The sequence below is a fragment of the Myotis yumanensis genome, unplaced genomic scaffold (assembly GCF_028538775.1).
Source record: "Myotis yumanensis isolate MYYU_CA2020_CCGP unplaced genomic scaffold, mMyoYum1.0.hap1 SCAF_3, whole genome shotgun sequence".
Taxonomy (NCBI): Eukaryota; Metazoa; Chordata; class Mammalia; order Chiroptera; family Vespertilionidae; genus Myotis; species Myotis yumanensis.
In genome coordinates this window covers 9,914,705-9,928,719 of record NW_027223754.1, presented here as the reverse complement: position 1 = coordinate 9,928,719, position 14,015 = coordinate 9,914,705, and positions in this window count along the sequence as shown.

The window sequence follows — 14,015 nt, the reverse complement described above, 5'->3', positions numbered from 1 at the left end:
AAAATATTACTAATGGTAGCAGAACTCTTTATAAAATTAGATGCAAAGGAGTCTTATTTAACTATGAAATTTGAATCATGATCACTATAATGACAACTATATTCCTGGGTGGTTATGACCAAATAAAGAAAGAGACAGTATTTAAACAGTATGTACTGTTGACAAACTTGAGGTTGCCAGATGGGCAGGGGGTGTTTGGATGGGTGAAAAGGGTGAAGGGAGTACAAAGTTACAACATAGTCACGGGGATGTAAAGTACAGCATAGGGCATATAGTCAACAATATGATAATAACTATGTATGGTGCCGAATGAGTACTAGAATTATCAGAGAGATCACCTCATAAATTACATGATTGTCTAACCACCACTACACTGTGCACCTGAAACAAACATAAAGCAAAAAGTGTTTTAAATTTTTGAAATAAGCAGTATATACATGTACATGCACACATATATGCATATATATGAATATATATATTTATACATCTATATATACAGACACAAAAGCTTTGTAACCAGATAGACATGAGTTTCAAACTTAGCTCTATTACATACAAGCTACAAGACCTTAATCAAGTTATTGAACCTCTCACAGCCTCATTTTTTAAAATGAAGGTTATAGAAATCAATAGTGTACAAGTCAAATAAAACTAGATGAAAAACTTTATATACATTTATGCATCTATCATACAGTAAACACATCAAAAATAGTTTAACATTATATGTTAGTAAGTTTTTCAGGTCTTACAAAAGAGATTATTCTATAATTGCAGCAAGTTCCACAGGTCTTACCAAGCTCAGCTCTTAGAGACACGTGATATTTTGATAGAAATCTTGACTTTAATATTCTTGTTTTTCCAGTATGTGTTTTCGCTTAGTATAGACTCATAAAAGTGGGCTGATGATACTGAGGCATAACAATTTACCTGTAGGCAGATCTGCCCCAAGGAGACCATGTTCATAATACATATGTGTTAGATCATGGATACATGAATCTGATGGCAGGAAGAGTTTCCTATGAACCAAAGGTAGAGGGATATCACAGTTCATGACAGTTTAAATATTATGGTTACTATTAACTCTTAAAATAGTAGAGTCTTTCACCTAAAAATCTCTACCCATCCTTCTGGTCACTCCTCTCTCTCATCTTCCCTTGAAGTATGGTCTCTTTTGTGAGGCAGTGACTTTTCCTCTCTTGCTGGATTTTTCTATGCTGGTTGCTGTGTGTTTACACTCTTTTTACATTAAAAAAAAAAAAAAAAAACCCTGTATTTGTAAAAGGCCATTAAATCATCACAAAGAACTTTTAAGGCTGAGTAGATTGGATACACTTAACTTTGAATAATGAAATAATTCATTTGATTTGAACAAATGTTGAAGATTTGGAACCCTTCTGTAATTAAAATTCTACATGCTTGCCCAGCAGGTGTAGCTCAATGGTTGAGCATCAATCAACCTATAAATCTAGAGGTCCTAGATCAGGACACTTGCCTGGGTTGTGGGCTAGATCCCCAGTAGGAGGTTTACAAAGCTGGGTTGAGGGGCTTGGAATCTTATCTCCCTACTAGAGGCCCAGTGCATGAAATTCATGCACGGGGAGGGGGTGTGTCCTTCAGCCCAGCCTGCACCCTCTCCAATCAGGGACCCCCCGAGGGATGTCCGACCCCACCGGAATCGGGCCTAAATGGGCAGTCAGATATCCCTCTCACAATCCAGGACTGCTGGCTCTCAACCGTTCACCTGCCTGCCTGGCTGATTGCCCCTAGCTGCTTCTGCCTGCCAGCCTGATCACCTCCTAACCACTCCCCTGCCAGCTTGATTGATGCCTAACTGCTCCTCTGCTGGCCCAATTACCCCCAACTGCCCTCTCTTGCCAGCCTGGCCACCCCTAACTGCCCTCCCCTGCCGCCTGGTCACCCCTAACTGCCCTCCCCTGCCAGCCTGGTTGCCCCTAACTGCCTTCCCCTGCTGTCCTGGTCGCCCCTAACTGCCCTCCCCTGCTGGCCTGGTCGCCCCTAACTGCCCTCCCCTGCTGGACATCTTGTGTCTACATGGGGGTGGCCATCTTTGACCACATGGGGGTGGCCAATCTTGTGTGTTGGAGTGATGGTCAATTTGCATATTACCTCTTTATTAGAAAGGCTTTCCACCTCATTTGTCTCCTTCACTATCAATACCAACATTGTCACAACCATGGTGGCCCCAAAGGAGCACTGTTCCAAACCACAGAGCACTGTGAAAATTGTCTCTTTACAGCCTGTGTGGGGAAAGGATGGCTTTTGCTTCTGGTGGCAAGAGGAGTTCTGCATGAAGGATAAGGAATGACTGAGCTATCCTGAAGTAAGAGAAGTCTCCCAGAAGAACCCAGGCCCTCCAAAGTGAGAGGAAACTGGAGCAGTGGGCAGAGGACAGAGAGAAGGGCAATGAGAAGCTGAGGGCAGGTGCCAGTTTAATCTCTGTGGCCAGGAGGCTGAGCCTTGGACTTGCAGCAAGGTAGGAAAGCTGAGCCCTAGACGACAGAACCATGGAACCTAGAAGGGGCCTAGCTAATATTTAATTAGGAAAAGGAAAGAGAAACACACATCTTGAGAATGAGGGGAGGGGTGTGGGGGAAATGAATGAAAGGAGTCAAAGGTACAAATTTCCAGTTACAAGATGACTAAGTCATGGTTATGTCATGTACAGCATGGTGACTTTAATTAATAACACTCTCATATATTTGAAAGTAACTTGGAAAGTGGATCTTGAAAGTTCTCATCATAAAAAAATTGCAACTATGTGTGGTGGTGGATGTTAACTGGACTTATGTGCTGATCATTTTGAAATATAGACAAATATTGAATCATTACATTGTACACCTTAAACAAAATGTATGTCAATTATACTTCAATCATTTTTTTAATTAAAAAAAATAAGTGAGAGAAATCAACCCTATTTGAGGGCTAAACTTCAAAGCCATGGAGTGACAGGTGTGTTTGAAGAGTGAAGGAGGTGACCCAGCTTGCAGGCCTGTCTGAAGCCCAGGAAGGAATCTGGGGAGAGGCCCAATAAGGAAGTTTGCTTTCACTCCTGGGCCTCAGCGGGCAGCTCGGAGATCCCTATTCAGAGACAAGGATAAGAAACAGACTTGGAGGGCACTGAAACTTCTACTGGATGATTCCCCAAGACAGCTTCCAAAACCACCCAAGAATGATCAGAAAGTTATTAAAGATCTGGGTTTCTTGACTTACTTATTGGGCCATCAAGGACAGAGTTATTGAGAGAGCAAAAAAATGTTCATTCTGTGGCCAATCAGGGCAGAAAGAAATCCAGGAGCAAATAATAAAGTGTCAACCTCCAAAGATGAAATTATTCTGAATCCCTGGGGCTTGAGGAAAATGAAAGGGCATATAAAATTATAGGGCAGCCAAATGTCTGTCCCAAACACTGGGCACAGGGGCATCCCTTACTGTGCCCAGGCTCCTCCTCCTTATCTAAGATGTATAGATTAACTTATGTTCTTATTATTTGCTGCACAATGATATTTGCTTCATATAAACCCTTGTGGGATTATTATATTCACTTAAGAATGATAGAGAAAAACTGGCTAAAAACTAAAAAGTGTGTATCTATAAAGATTAAATTTCACAGGAACACGGGAGAAGTATTTTGCTTATAAAATAAGGGCCTACATAGTAAGCATTAAATAAATAAAAGAATATATTATGTGTAATAAGTATAAAATAATGTATAGTTTACATAAATCAGATGAAAAAGATTTTGTAAGCTAATAGCTTGTGCAGTCAGCTATACTGTTTTTTTAAGCTACTGCCAAATACCTATGGTTATGAAGAGTGAAGGCCTGCATCAGTCTTCTGTCACATAACTAAATTTTCCAGAGATCCATTCACTTTCATTCAGCCCATTCATGGATTCATTCACTCAATAAAACTAACTCTGGGCCTTCCGTTTGCCAGGCACTGAAGAAATACTTAGTAATCTCTGCCCTCAAGGAGATTATAGTTCATCAAGGAAGGTAGAGCAATAAAACAAACACTATAATTTTAAAAAGATCGTTGTTTTTTTTTTCATAGGGAGCACTGGGCAGCTAAATAATGTAACAACTGATTTGAATTTTTTTTAAATGTATTTTCATTGATTTCAGAGAGGAAGGGAGAGAGAGAGATAGAAACATCAATGAGAGAGAATCATTGATTGGCTGCCTCCTGCACGCCCCTCACTGGGGATCGAGCCTGCAACCAGAGCATGTGCCCTTGACCAGAATCAAACCTGGGACCCTTCAGTTCACAGGCTGACACTCTAACCACTGAGTCAAACTGGCTAAGGTCTGATTTGAATTTTAAGACATGCAGTGTTAGCTGGAGATATGCTGACTTTGAGGAATCGTGAGATGCCCAAGTAAGAAGAAACATCTCATAGGCAATCTATAATAATAAAAGTGTAATATGCAAATTGACCGAACCGCCAAACAGTGGAACAACCATCCAGATGACCTTTTGAATGAAGCCAGGGCTGTGAGGGCCTACTCTTGCACAAATTTTGTGCACCGGGCCTCTAGTTTAATATAGGTATCTACCCTCAAAAACAAGGTTTGGATTTAAGATTTAGATGTGTTTGCCTTCATAAGTAGCTGCTGATATATATGTTGGAAAATTGGCAAAGTATAGAGTGAGAAGAACATGGCACCATGAAGATAACCTCTCAAGGACCAAGACAGGAAGAATGGCTGTAAGAGGCTAAAAGGATCATCTGGAGAGGAAGAACAAAAGCAACAAAGCTCTGTGTCACAGATCCCAAGAACAAAAGAAAAGGAGGGTAAAGAAGATGAAAAATTATTCATAAACCGTTCATTGGGCTTATGAGTCAATAGGACAAGGACAGTGCTGGGGAGCAGGTTAGGTGGAGTGATGGGACAGATACGGGGTTGTAATGTGAAGTGGGGGAGAAAGAACGAGGTGTGGCAATGGAGAGATTTTGACTAAACAGAAGAACTCTTTCCAGAAGTTTGGCCATGGAGTCAAGAAGAGACATGGCTAGAGGGGCTCAAGAGGTCGAGGGAGGGGCTTGGCCCAATGTGTTTGTACAGAGGTCACAAATTCACAAGTACTACCTTCAGGTACACAAAAATGATGTGACTTCTTTATTTTTTAATAACTGATCTTCCACTGGGCAATGTGCAATAAACCTAATTATTAGAGATGTTCTCATTCTCTTACAGGTTAAATGGTCTCTTTTGGTGAATCAGTCTCTCAAATAAATGCTCCTTCCTGAATAACAACCTACATGAATGAGACAGTTGGGGATTTTATGTATGTGAGACAGCCTTTCAAATATCTTATAAACATTACCTTATTTAAGCTGTCATAGCAACTCTATCTTTACTTCAGAAATGAGGAAAATGAGTAACTGGACTGAGGTCGGGCAGCTAACAAGTTAGTGTTGGAACCCACTATTCAAACTTGGGCCATCTGACATCAGCGTCTGCACTCTTAGCCACAGCACTTGGCTGACACCAAGAAGTCCTCTGAGTCCCTCGGATCCTCCCTGTATCGGACCATCTGATGATTCCATCTGCTCCCTAGATTGGTGGATGCTGAGGCGCAATGGCCATCGAGCAGGTAAGCACTACTAGGTTCCATGGTCCTAAGTAGGGCCTTTGGACACTAAACCTCCCACACACTACGACGCCTTTATCCTATGCTTAGCTTTGCTCAGACCTCCTTGTCCCTCTCCAAAGCATCTAAACATCTGAAAGTCCCACATGTCTCCTACAGGCCTGGAAACAAGAAACTGCTCTAGGCACCTCCTTTTTAAGCACTGGGCACTATTTCTGTACGCTGAACGTGACCGCTAGCTGCACCCTCCCCATAATACTTCCCATTATCGCCCTGTGTCTTCCTTTCATTGTACTTCATCCCTCAGGTCAAAAGGGAAATATTTCTCATTGCACTCTGTCTCCGATTCTGAGTTCCAGCTATACTTTGCATGTAATAACCAACCACATTTTTATGTGAATGAAAGCTAAATATATATATATATATATATATATATATATATATATATATATATTGAAATAGCATTTCCTTCCCATCAAAGTCTGGCTTCCAAAATGATTGTCTGACTGCACACCCAGGAAACAGCTGTGTGACAAAGGGGCAATGCGCCTCATGGCCCAGCAGCAGAGGTGGGAGGCTGGAAGGGAACCAATATTAAAGGGGAAATTAAAGTTCATTGGTTTAATATCTCCAAAATATGACCACCAGACCTGCACCTGAAAACCTTCCGGAGGGTTCTAAGTAAGCATACATAAGCTCTCCTCACTCTCCTCCCTCGAGGTTGTTCTTCCTTTTAGTCTGAAAATTGAGTCCTGTATTGGGGCACAGATTTGCCTTCTATACTTTTATTATAGCCCTTTTTAATTTTTGCAGCCAGAATGGGAGAGACTCCAGCTTGTCAACATTTTACATCTTGAGGAAAAAGATTATTGTAACAGGGTTCTTTTATTTAGGAACATATCTGAGTTAGAAGCCTATTTTAATGAGTCGTACACAAATGAGAAATTTAATACGACACAAGCAAATATTTTCATTACATAAAGGAGACATATTTTCCTTACAGGAGTTCAGCTTACAGATTTAGAGAGTAATAAAAGAACTACTAGCATTATTTACATCAGTAACACAGATATTCCCGCTTTAAAAGGTGGCATTCATAATTATTATCAGCCTGACTTCCCTATCTGCTTTAATGAATGCTTGCATGAGTTATACGTATCTGTGTGCAGCAAGCCATCAACCAACATATCTCATTGCTGGTTCTTTTAACGTAAGTCAGAAAATCATCCATAAGCTCATACAAATTAACAAGGGAAGCAATAAAACTCTAATAGATTAGCATATAAGAAACATGATCAGACATTTTATACAAAAGAAAAAAGAACTAATAAATATTCAGGGAAATAGCATTGTTCATAATGAAGAAGGCAAACAAAAAGACCAATGATGTACTATTAGTAATCATTAAATTAAGAAAAACAGTGATAAAACCCAATTAGAAAGTGGAATGAAAGTGGCATACCTATATATTGTCGGTAGCATTATAAATCAATATAACAGCTTTAGAAAACAATTTGGAAATACTCTTTGAGACCATGTTATACTCATACACTTGAGCCAAGTAATTCCAAACCTGGAACTTTATCTTAATGAAATTATCCAAAGTAAGGAAAACAATTTGGCTATTACAATAATAATTTGGAGTTGGCAAACTTTTTCTGTAAAGGGCCAGATAATAAATATTTTAGGCTTTGTGAGCCATATGGTTCCTACTCAACTTTAATGCGAAAGCAGTAATAGATTATATGTAAATGAATATGTGGCTGTGTTCCAATGAAACTTTATTTACAAAAGTAAGTAGTGGACAGGATTTGGCCCGTGGACCAAACTCAGCTTTGGGTATTGCTTATTAATAACAAATAAGTTGGGAAAATTTTAACAATGATCTCAACAATTAGAACATAGTTTCATAAAATATGATAATCAACTCAATGGTTTATTGTGTAGCCATTAAGATAAAAACAATTATAAAAATTGTCGAAGCATGAGAAATGTTAAGAACAAAGAGGATACAAAAGTATATATACAGCAAGAGGATAAGCATAAAATTCTATCAGCAGAAAGACAAAGGCTGAAAGGACATACATAAAATATGCAAATAATTATTTGCCATTTTCATTATTAGTATTAACAAATACTCAAGAGGTAACATAAACTTTAACACACTCATAGTGACATTGCATCTGTCCCTTGGTTAGAAAAACACGGAGGAGACTTTGGGTATTTCAGTATTTCTAGGATCATCATGCATAGTTTCACAGCCACAGATGTATTCCTAATCCTGATCCATCATCTCACAATGCAAATAAGCTACATTGGCCACAGATAATAAGATGAAAATTTTTCATTATTTAAACATAACCACATGCAAGTCATGAAACCAACTCAAAGGGCCTATCAAGCTACTGGGAGAATAACAACATTGTCATCACAGCGGATGGTGGCTCACATATTTTAGAGCTAGTCCTGTTGAAGCAGACCAGAGGCCTTTCCTAAACCAGATCCCATATTTACCAGCACTTGAGCATGGCTTAAAGTCATAGTCATAAAATCTTCATGCTGCCATATACTACTTAATGCTACTTATTTTGTTTATGCTGTCTCCTTCATCCCACAGAACTCACTGTACAAAGCTAAATGTGGAAAGTTTTAATATAATGCTTAATTTATTATAACACATTCAAGTCATACGTAACAACTCTATGGTTTGATGGGTAAGAGCATGGATCTGGAACCAGACTTCTGGATTCAAATTCTAACTCTGACTTACTAGATATGTGAACTTAGGAAAATGTATTAATTTCCCTATGTGTTAGTTTCCTCATTAGTAAATGCGTATAATTAGCAAATCCTACCTCCTAGGGTTTTTCTAAATATTAAATAAATCATTGTGTGTAAATTGCTTAGAATATGGTTTCGTATACTTGGTAATACTGAGGATGCACTATTTGTGAATGCTCTGTAATAATCTATTATTATCCTGGGAATAATATCCTACTAATGTCTTATTTCAAATCACTGTTGCTTATAAAAAATTTTTAAAATATATTTTATTGATTTTTTTACAGAGAGGAAGGGAGAGGGATAGAGAGTTAGAAACATCAATGAGAGAGAAACATCAATCAACTGCCTCCTGCACACTCCCTACTGGGGACGTGCCCCCAACCAAGGTACATGCCCTTGACCGGAATCGAACCTGGGACCCTTGAGTCCACAGGCTGACGCTCTATCCACTGAGCCAAACCGGTTAGGGCTGTTGCTTATAAAATTTTATCTCTCTAGTCTATTTACATTATTTTCTCCTCAGGCAACATATAAAAATTTAGTCCAACTTCCTAAGCACACAATGGTTTAAGTCCCACATCTCACAAATCTATGACACTGTAAGTAGAATGGAAAAAAATCAGATTTACTCTGATAATAATCTTAACTTCACTGTTCCTTCACAAATGCTGTTTACTATCTAAAAGCAACATTGACAATCACCCCCAATCAGTCTCCAAGAAATGTTGCTGAGGTAAAAAAAAGAAAAAAAAAAAGAAAAAAAAATTCATCTTGGATGTTCAGTGAGCTGCATGGGAGACAGCAGGTCTTCCCGAGATCATACCTAGGAAGCAGGTGGAAATGGTCTTGGGATTTGTGCTGTCAGACAAAAACAAGGATCCAACAAAGCAGCAGCACAATGAATATTGTATTTTTATTGTAAGTCACAATCAGCATTCATATGATTTTCATTAGTGGCTGTTGACAACCTACATTTTCTATCCAAGTGTTACAGATTGAGCATATTCTTAAGGTATCCATCATATTCTGAAGACAATTTAAGAGAGTTCTGAAAAGTCCATAATATAGGGTGTCCCAAAATTCACTCAAGATTTGCAATTTAATTGAATTGCAAATCTTGCGTGAATTTTGGGACACCCTATATATGTAAGTGGATAATCACATGTTTTATTTGAGGCCATTTGCCATAGTAGATATATTTATATTTTCCCTATTTGTGCTAACTTCTTTTTTGGCAAATATTCTGAGAATACCTCTTAATTGGCCCAAGAACCAAAAAAATGTGAAATGGGGTGTGATTTACCATCACAAGTCATGAAGTATTAAGGATAATCCAGTTATGGAATTCCCATATCAAGCTTAACTAAAGGAAGAATTTGATCTAAGTGAACACCATTTGGGTAAGATGAGGAAAAGAAGGAATTTTAGCACAAATTAGTCCACTGAACTGAGAGTAACAGTAGATCTTTAGGTATTAAAGATGGTCATTTTACTAGAAGGAAAGAAGTTATTGAACAATATATCAAAGAATTCTTCCAGGAAATGTAAAATTACTATTTTTTTAAATTCCAAATCTATTTGTCATTTCAGTTCAATTCAACAAAATTCACCATTGTCTAAAATATGCAAATGTATAACTTATTTTACTACTGAGGCCCAGCGCACAATTAAATCATGCACGTGTAGGGTCCCCTAGGCCTAACCTGCCATCAGCGTCATGTCCACTGCCCCACGAAGCCTCGCACGCTCCGCAGATGCTGCCAGCAGCCCGCGATGCTCCAGAAGTCCTGCCTGTGGTGACTGCCGTGGGACACAGAAGTCCCGCCCACCAGAGCTGCTGGGGGACCCATCAGTGCACCTCCTGGTGAGTCCGGTAGTTGGTCATGAGGCCATGATGGCATCAGGACCACAGGCCTTTTATGATATAGACTAGAATCCCTTTGCATGAAGATTCGCACAATAGGCCTTCCTTCCCCTGGCTGCTGGCACTGGTTTTCCTCCGGCACCCGGCACCCGGGACCCAGACCTTTGGTCCGGCCTCAGCGGAGAAGACAAGCCTCTTCAGTCTTCAGTCTTCAGTCTTCAGTCTTCAGTCTTCACTCTGGCCTGAGCCTTCAGTCTTGGGCCTGTGTATGCAAATTAACCGCCATCTTTGTTGGTTTAATTTGCATAGTTGCTCTGATTGGCTGGTGGGCATAGCGGAGTGACACCAATTTGCATGTTTCTCTTTTACTAGTGTAGATATTCTAAGTCTTCAGATTGTGTTCCACATAATATAGGTTGAACATAATGTATTGATAAATAATTAAATATATTAAAAATAATATTCGTTACCAAATTGTTTTCTGAATTAATAAGTTATTACATGTTACATGATATACTCTGGTCATCTCTTTTGAATTAATTGGGGTTGCAAGCACTCAACTCTAGAGAATATGCAAAAGAATCTGTCAAATAATATGAAGAGACAGAGCTAGGCGAGCAGCTTCATCTTATAAAACATACAATTTTCACCTCTGTAGATCATAATTTCAGTATTTGCAACATTTTGTGCAGACACCACAGGCAGTAATAACTGGCTTAAATGCCTTCATGGTACAGCTGTTTGCAACAATACCACCATTCATAACTCTCAAAACGTAAGATGACAGCTACAAGTGCCTCGAATGAATATATGCTCCTCTTTACATTGTCCCAAAGGTTGACTCCCAGGGTGCTCTCAGCTCCACACAACAGTAGCTGTAAATGAAAGCACTGCATCCAAAGTTATTACACAAGGCCATGGGCAATGACAAACATCCTTGTGTTTTGTCAGCGAGGAATCTATATTTGAATTACACTGTGAAATCATTCTTTGTGTTATAGTGTATTTGTTCATATTAGCATAAAACCTTCAAAATATCTTATCTGACTGTTGCTCACACTATAGGGAAAAGGGAGAGAGAGAGAGGACCTCTCTCCTTTCTACCTCTCAGCTATGCTGATCTTCACTCATATCATAGGCAGACTTTTTCTGTGCATGTGTCAGACAAGATGACGTCACTCAGCCCCAGGGGCACATTTGCCCTGCTTAGCGATCACCATGGAATTAGATGTCCCCCGCCCAGCAAAGCTCTCTATCAATCTTAGAAAAGACACTTATTTATCTTTCTTGAGTTACATGCACATTCCTGAAGCAATCCTTGGCACTCCGATAATGAGGCTTAGTCACATGCTTACTCAGGAAGTGGGGACAGGCTGTTCTGATTGACATTGCCACCTGGACCACTGAGAGTGGGGAGGAATAGAGGAAGATGGGAAATGATGCTGAGCAGACAAAAACTCCAGTTTCCACCAAGCCCTGTAGACTTTCTCCCTTCCTGAGAAAGCAACAGGCCCTGGAGAAAAGATTTCCACACTGTGGGAAAGATCACCCCAATAAAGAGAATGAATGCTAGAGATTTTTACAACTTTTCATTTGTGAAAACCTTTAAACCAATCATTCAGCACCGAAAGACCATTTGCACCTGAACCAACACATGAGTGGTCATTTGTATATCATATTTCCAACAGGGATGGTGACATTTGACATTTTCTGAAAATTCTTAAATTGTGTGACTAACATAAAGTCATGATTTGGGAGAATATAATGCTTAAATAGAAAATAAATCAGGTGAATCTTGATACTTTATACTCAAAGCTTGGGGCGGGGTGGGAAACACTTCGATTTTATAATGTAGGAAATAAACTACTACCTAAGGAAACTTGATCACTTTCATAAATGAAAGGAATTAGGCATCTCACATTAGTGTACATTATCAATTTAAAAGTCTTTCTACTTAATTATGCAACTTACAGAATATAGTTTTTCAGTATCACTAGTAACCCCTGTTTCTCCTCTTAAAATAGCAAAAACCATTAGGTGCAAAAGTAGCCTGGCTGGAGTGCCTCAGTTGTTGAGCATCATCCTGTGCACCAAAAGGTTGCTGGTTCAATTCCTAATAAAGGCACATACCTGGGTTGCAGGTTTGGTACCTGGTCCGGGCATGTACAGAAGGCAACCAATAGGTAGGATATATTTCTCTCTCACGTCAATGTTTCTATCTCTCTTTCCCTTCCTCTCTCAAAGCATGTACTAAGATGAGGATAAAACGCACATAAAAAGGATAAAAACAGCCCAGCCAGTAGGAGGTCACAGTTCGATTCCCAGTCAGGACACATGCCCGGGTTGTGGGCTCAATCCCTGGTAGGGGGCATGCAGGAGGCAGCCAACCAATGATAATCTCTCATCATTGATGTTTCTATCTCTTTCTCCCTCTCCCTTCCTCTCTGAAATCAATAAAAATATTTTTTTTAAATAATAAAAACAAATGGTTAGTCTTCTAGCTCTTTCTTTAAATGTTGGCAAAATTGTGGAATTAGAACTTACAGGTTTGAACATTCACACTGACCTCTGCTGCTCAGGAAAAGAGCTCTTCTAGCTGGCAGGACAGGATTTCAGATTTCTGAGAGGGGAAAAAAGAAATCTCTGAACCTAAGAACAGTAATTTCCTGCTTATGAAGCAAAGGTTGGAATCTATATATTCTGCCTGCTGTGTAGCCTTTATGTCATTGTGGAGAACTTGTCTAGGGGATGAAAAATTGTTGGAAACCAGAAAAATAACTATAGAAACCGTGAAAAACAAAACACTTCACTATAAATGTAACGTTGCTGTTATTACACATGCTGTATGAGAGACAAAACAACAGCTGGGTTAAAAATTAAGAGAAAGGGTATAATTTAGTAAATTGACTGAACCCAAACATTTTAGAAATAGGTACGAGCTTTTGCTAAAATCACCAATCTGTTATGAAAGGCATTTCTTCAGCAGGGGTGCCAACAAATACGGGAGGATATATTTCACAGTCTTTCAAATTGACTTCATGGAATCCTAACAGCACTTCTTGTCGTTTCTGAGATATGACAAAAATCTCTTTCTAAAGACATTGGTTCTGTTTCACCACACTAGATAAAAGAACTCACACAATTGTTTTTAAACCTTTGTTTCTTTACTAAAATCCAGCTGAAACTGAGAGGCAGTTATTTATCTTTAAACTGAAGTTTATCTCCCACTTCATAAATCCCTTCTTGATTATTGGTATTATCATTTTACTGAACTTTTCTTAGTTTGTGTATAAAGTTTTTCTTCCTCTCAAATATCCCAGGTACAGAAGCTTTAAATAACCACTTGGTTAGTGCTGTTCTCAGAAGAATATTCATCTGGCATTGCCTTGAAAATAGATTTTTTATTAATATTTTCACTTACTTTTATTTAAATGTAAATACAAATCTAGGATTTCATCTGCCATATAGTCTCTTCACTATTCTAGAAAATAAGTCTTCTAGTCAAGTATCATTCAAAACTTGATGTAATTAATAATGGTTAACTTCTTTAATCTTAGCAGTCCATTTAATCAAGTAAGTATTCTTTCACTTTGTAGGTTTTATTTACACAGAAAACGAAATTAAAATATAACTAGAACAGGGTATGAAATATAAAATGGTTAACAATTACAGAAAGTATCCTTTAATAAAACATTTTGATCTTTGATTTCAGCTTATCTGGAGATGTGTTTTCAGAGAGGTTGGACATGCC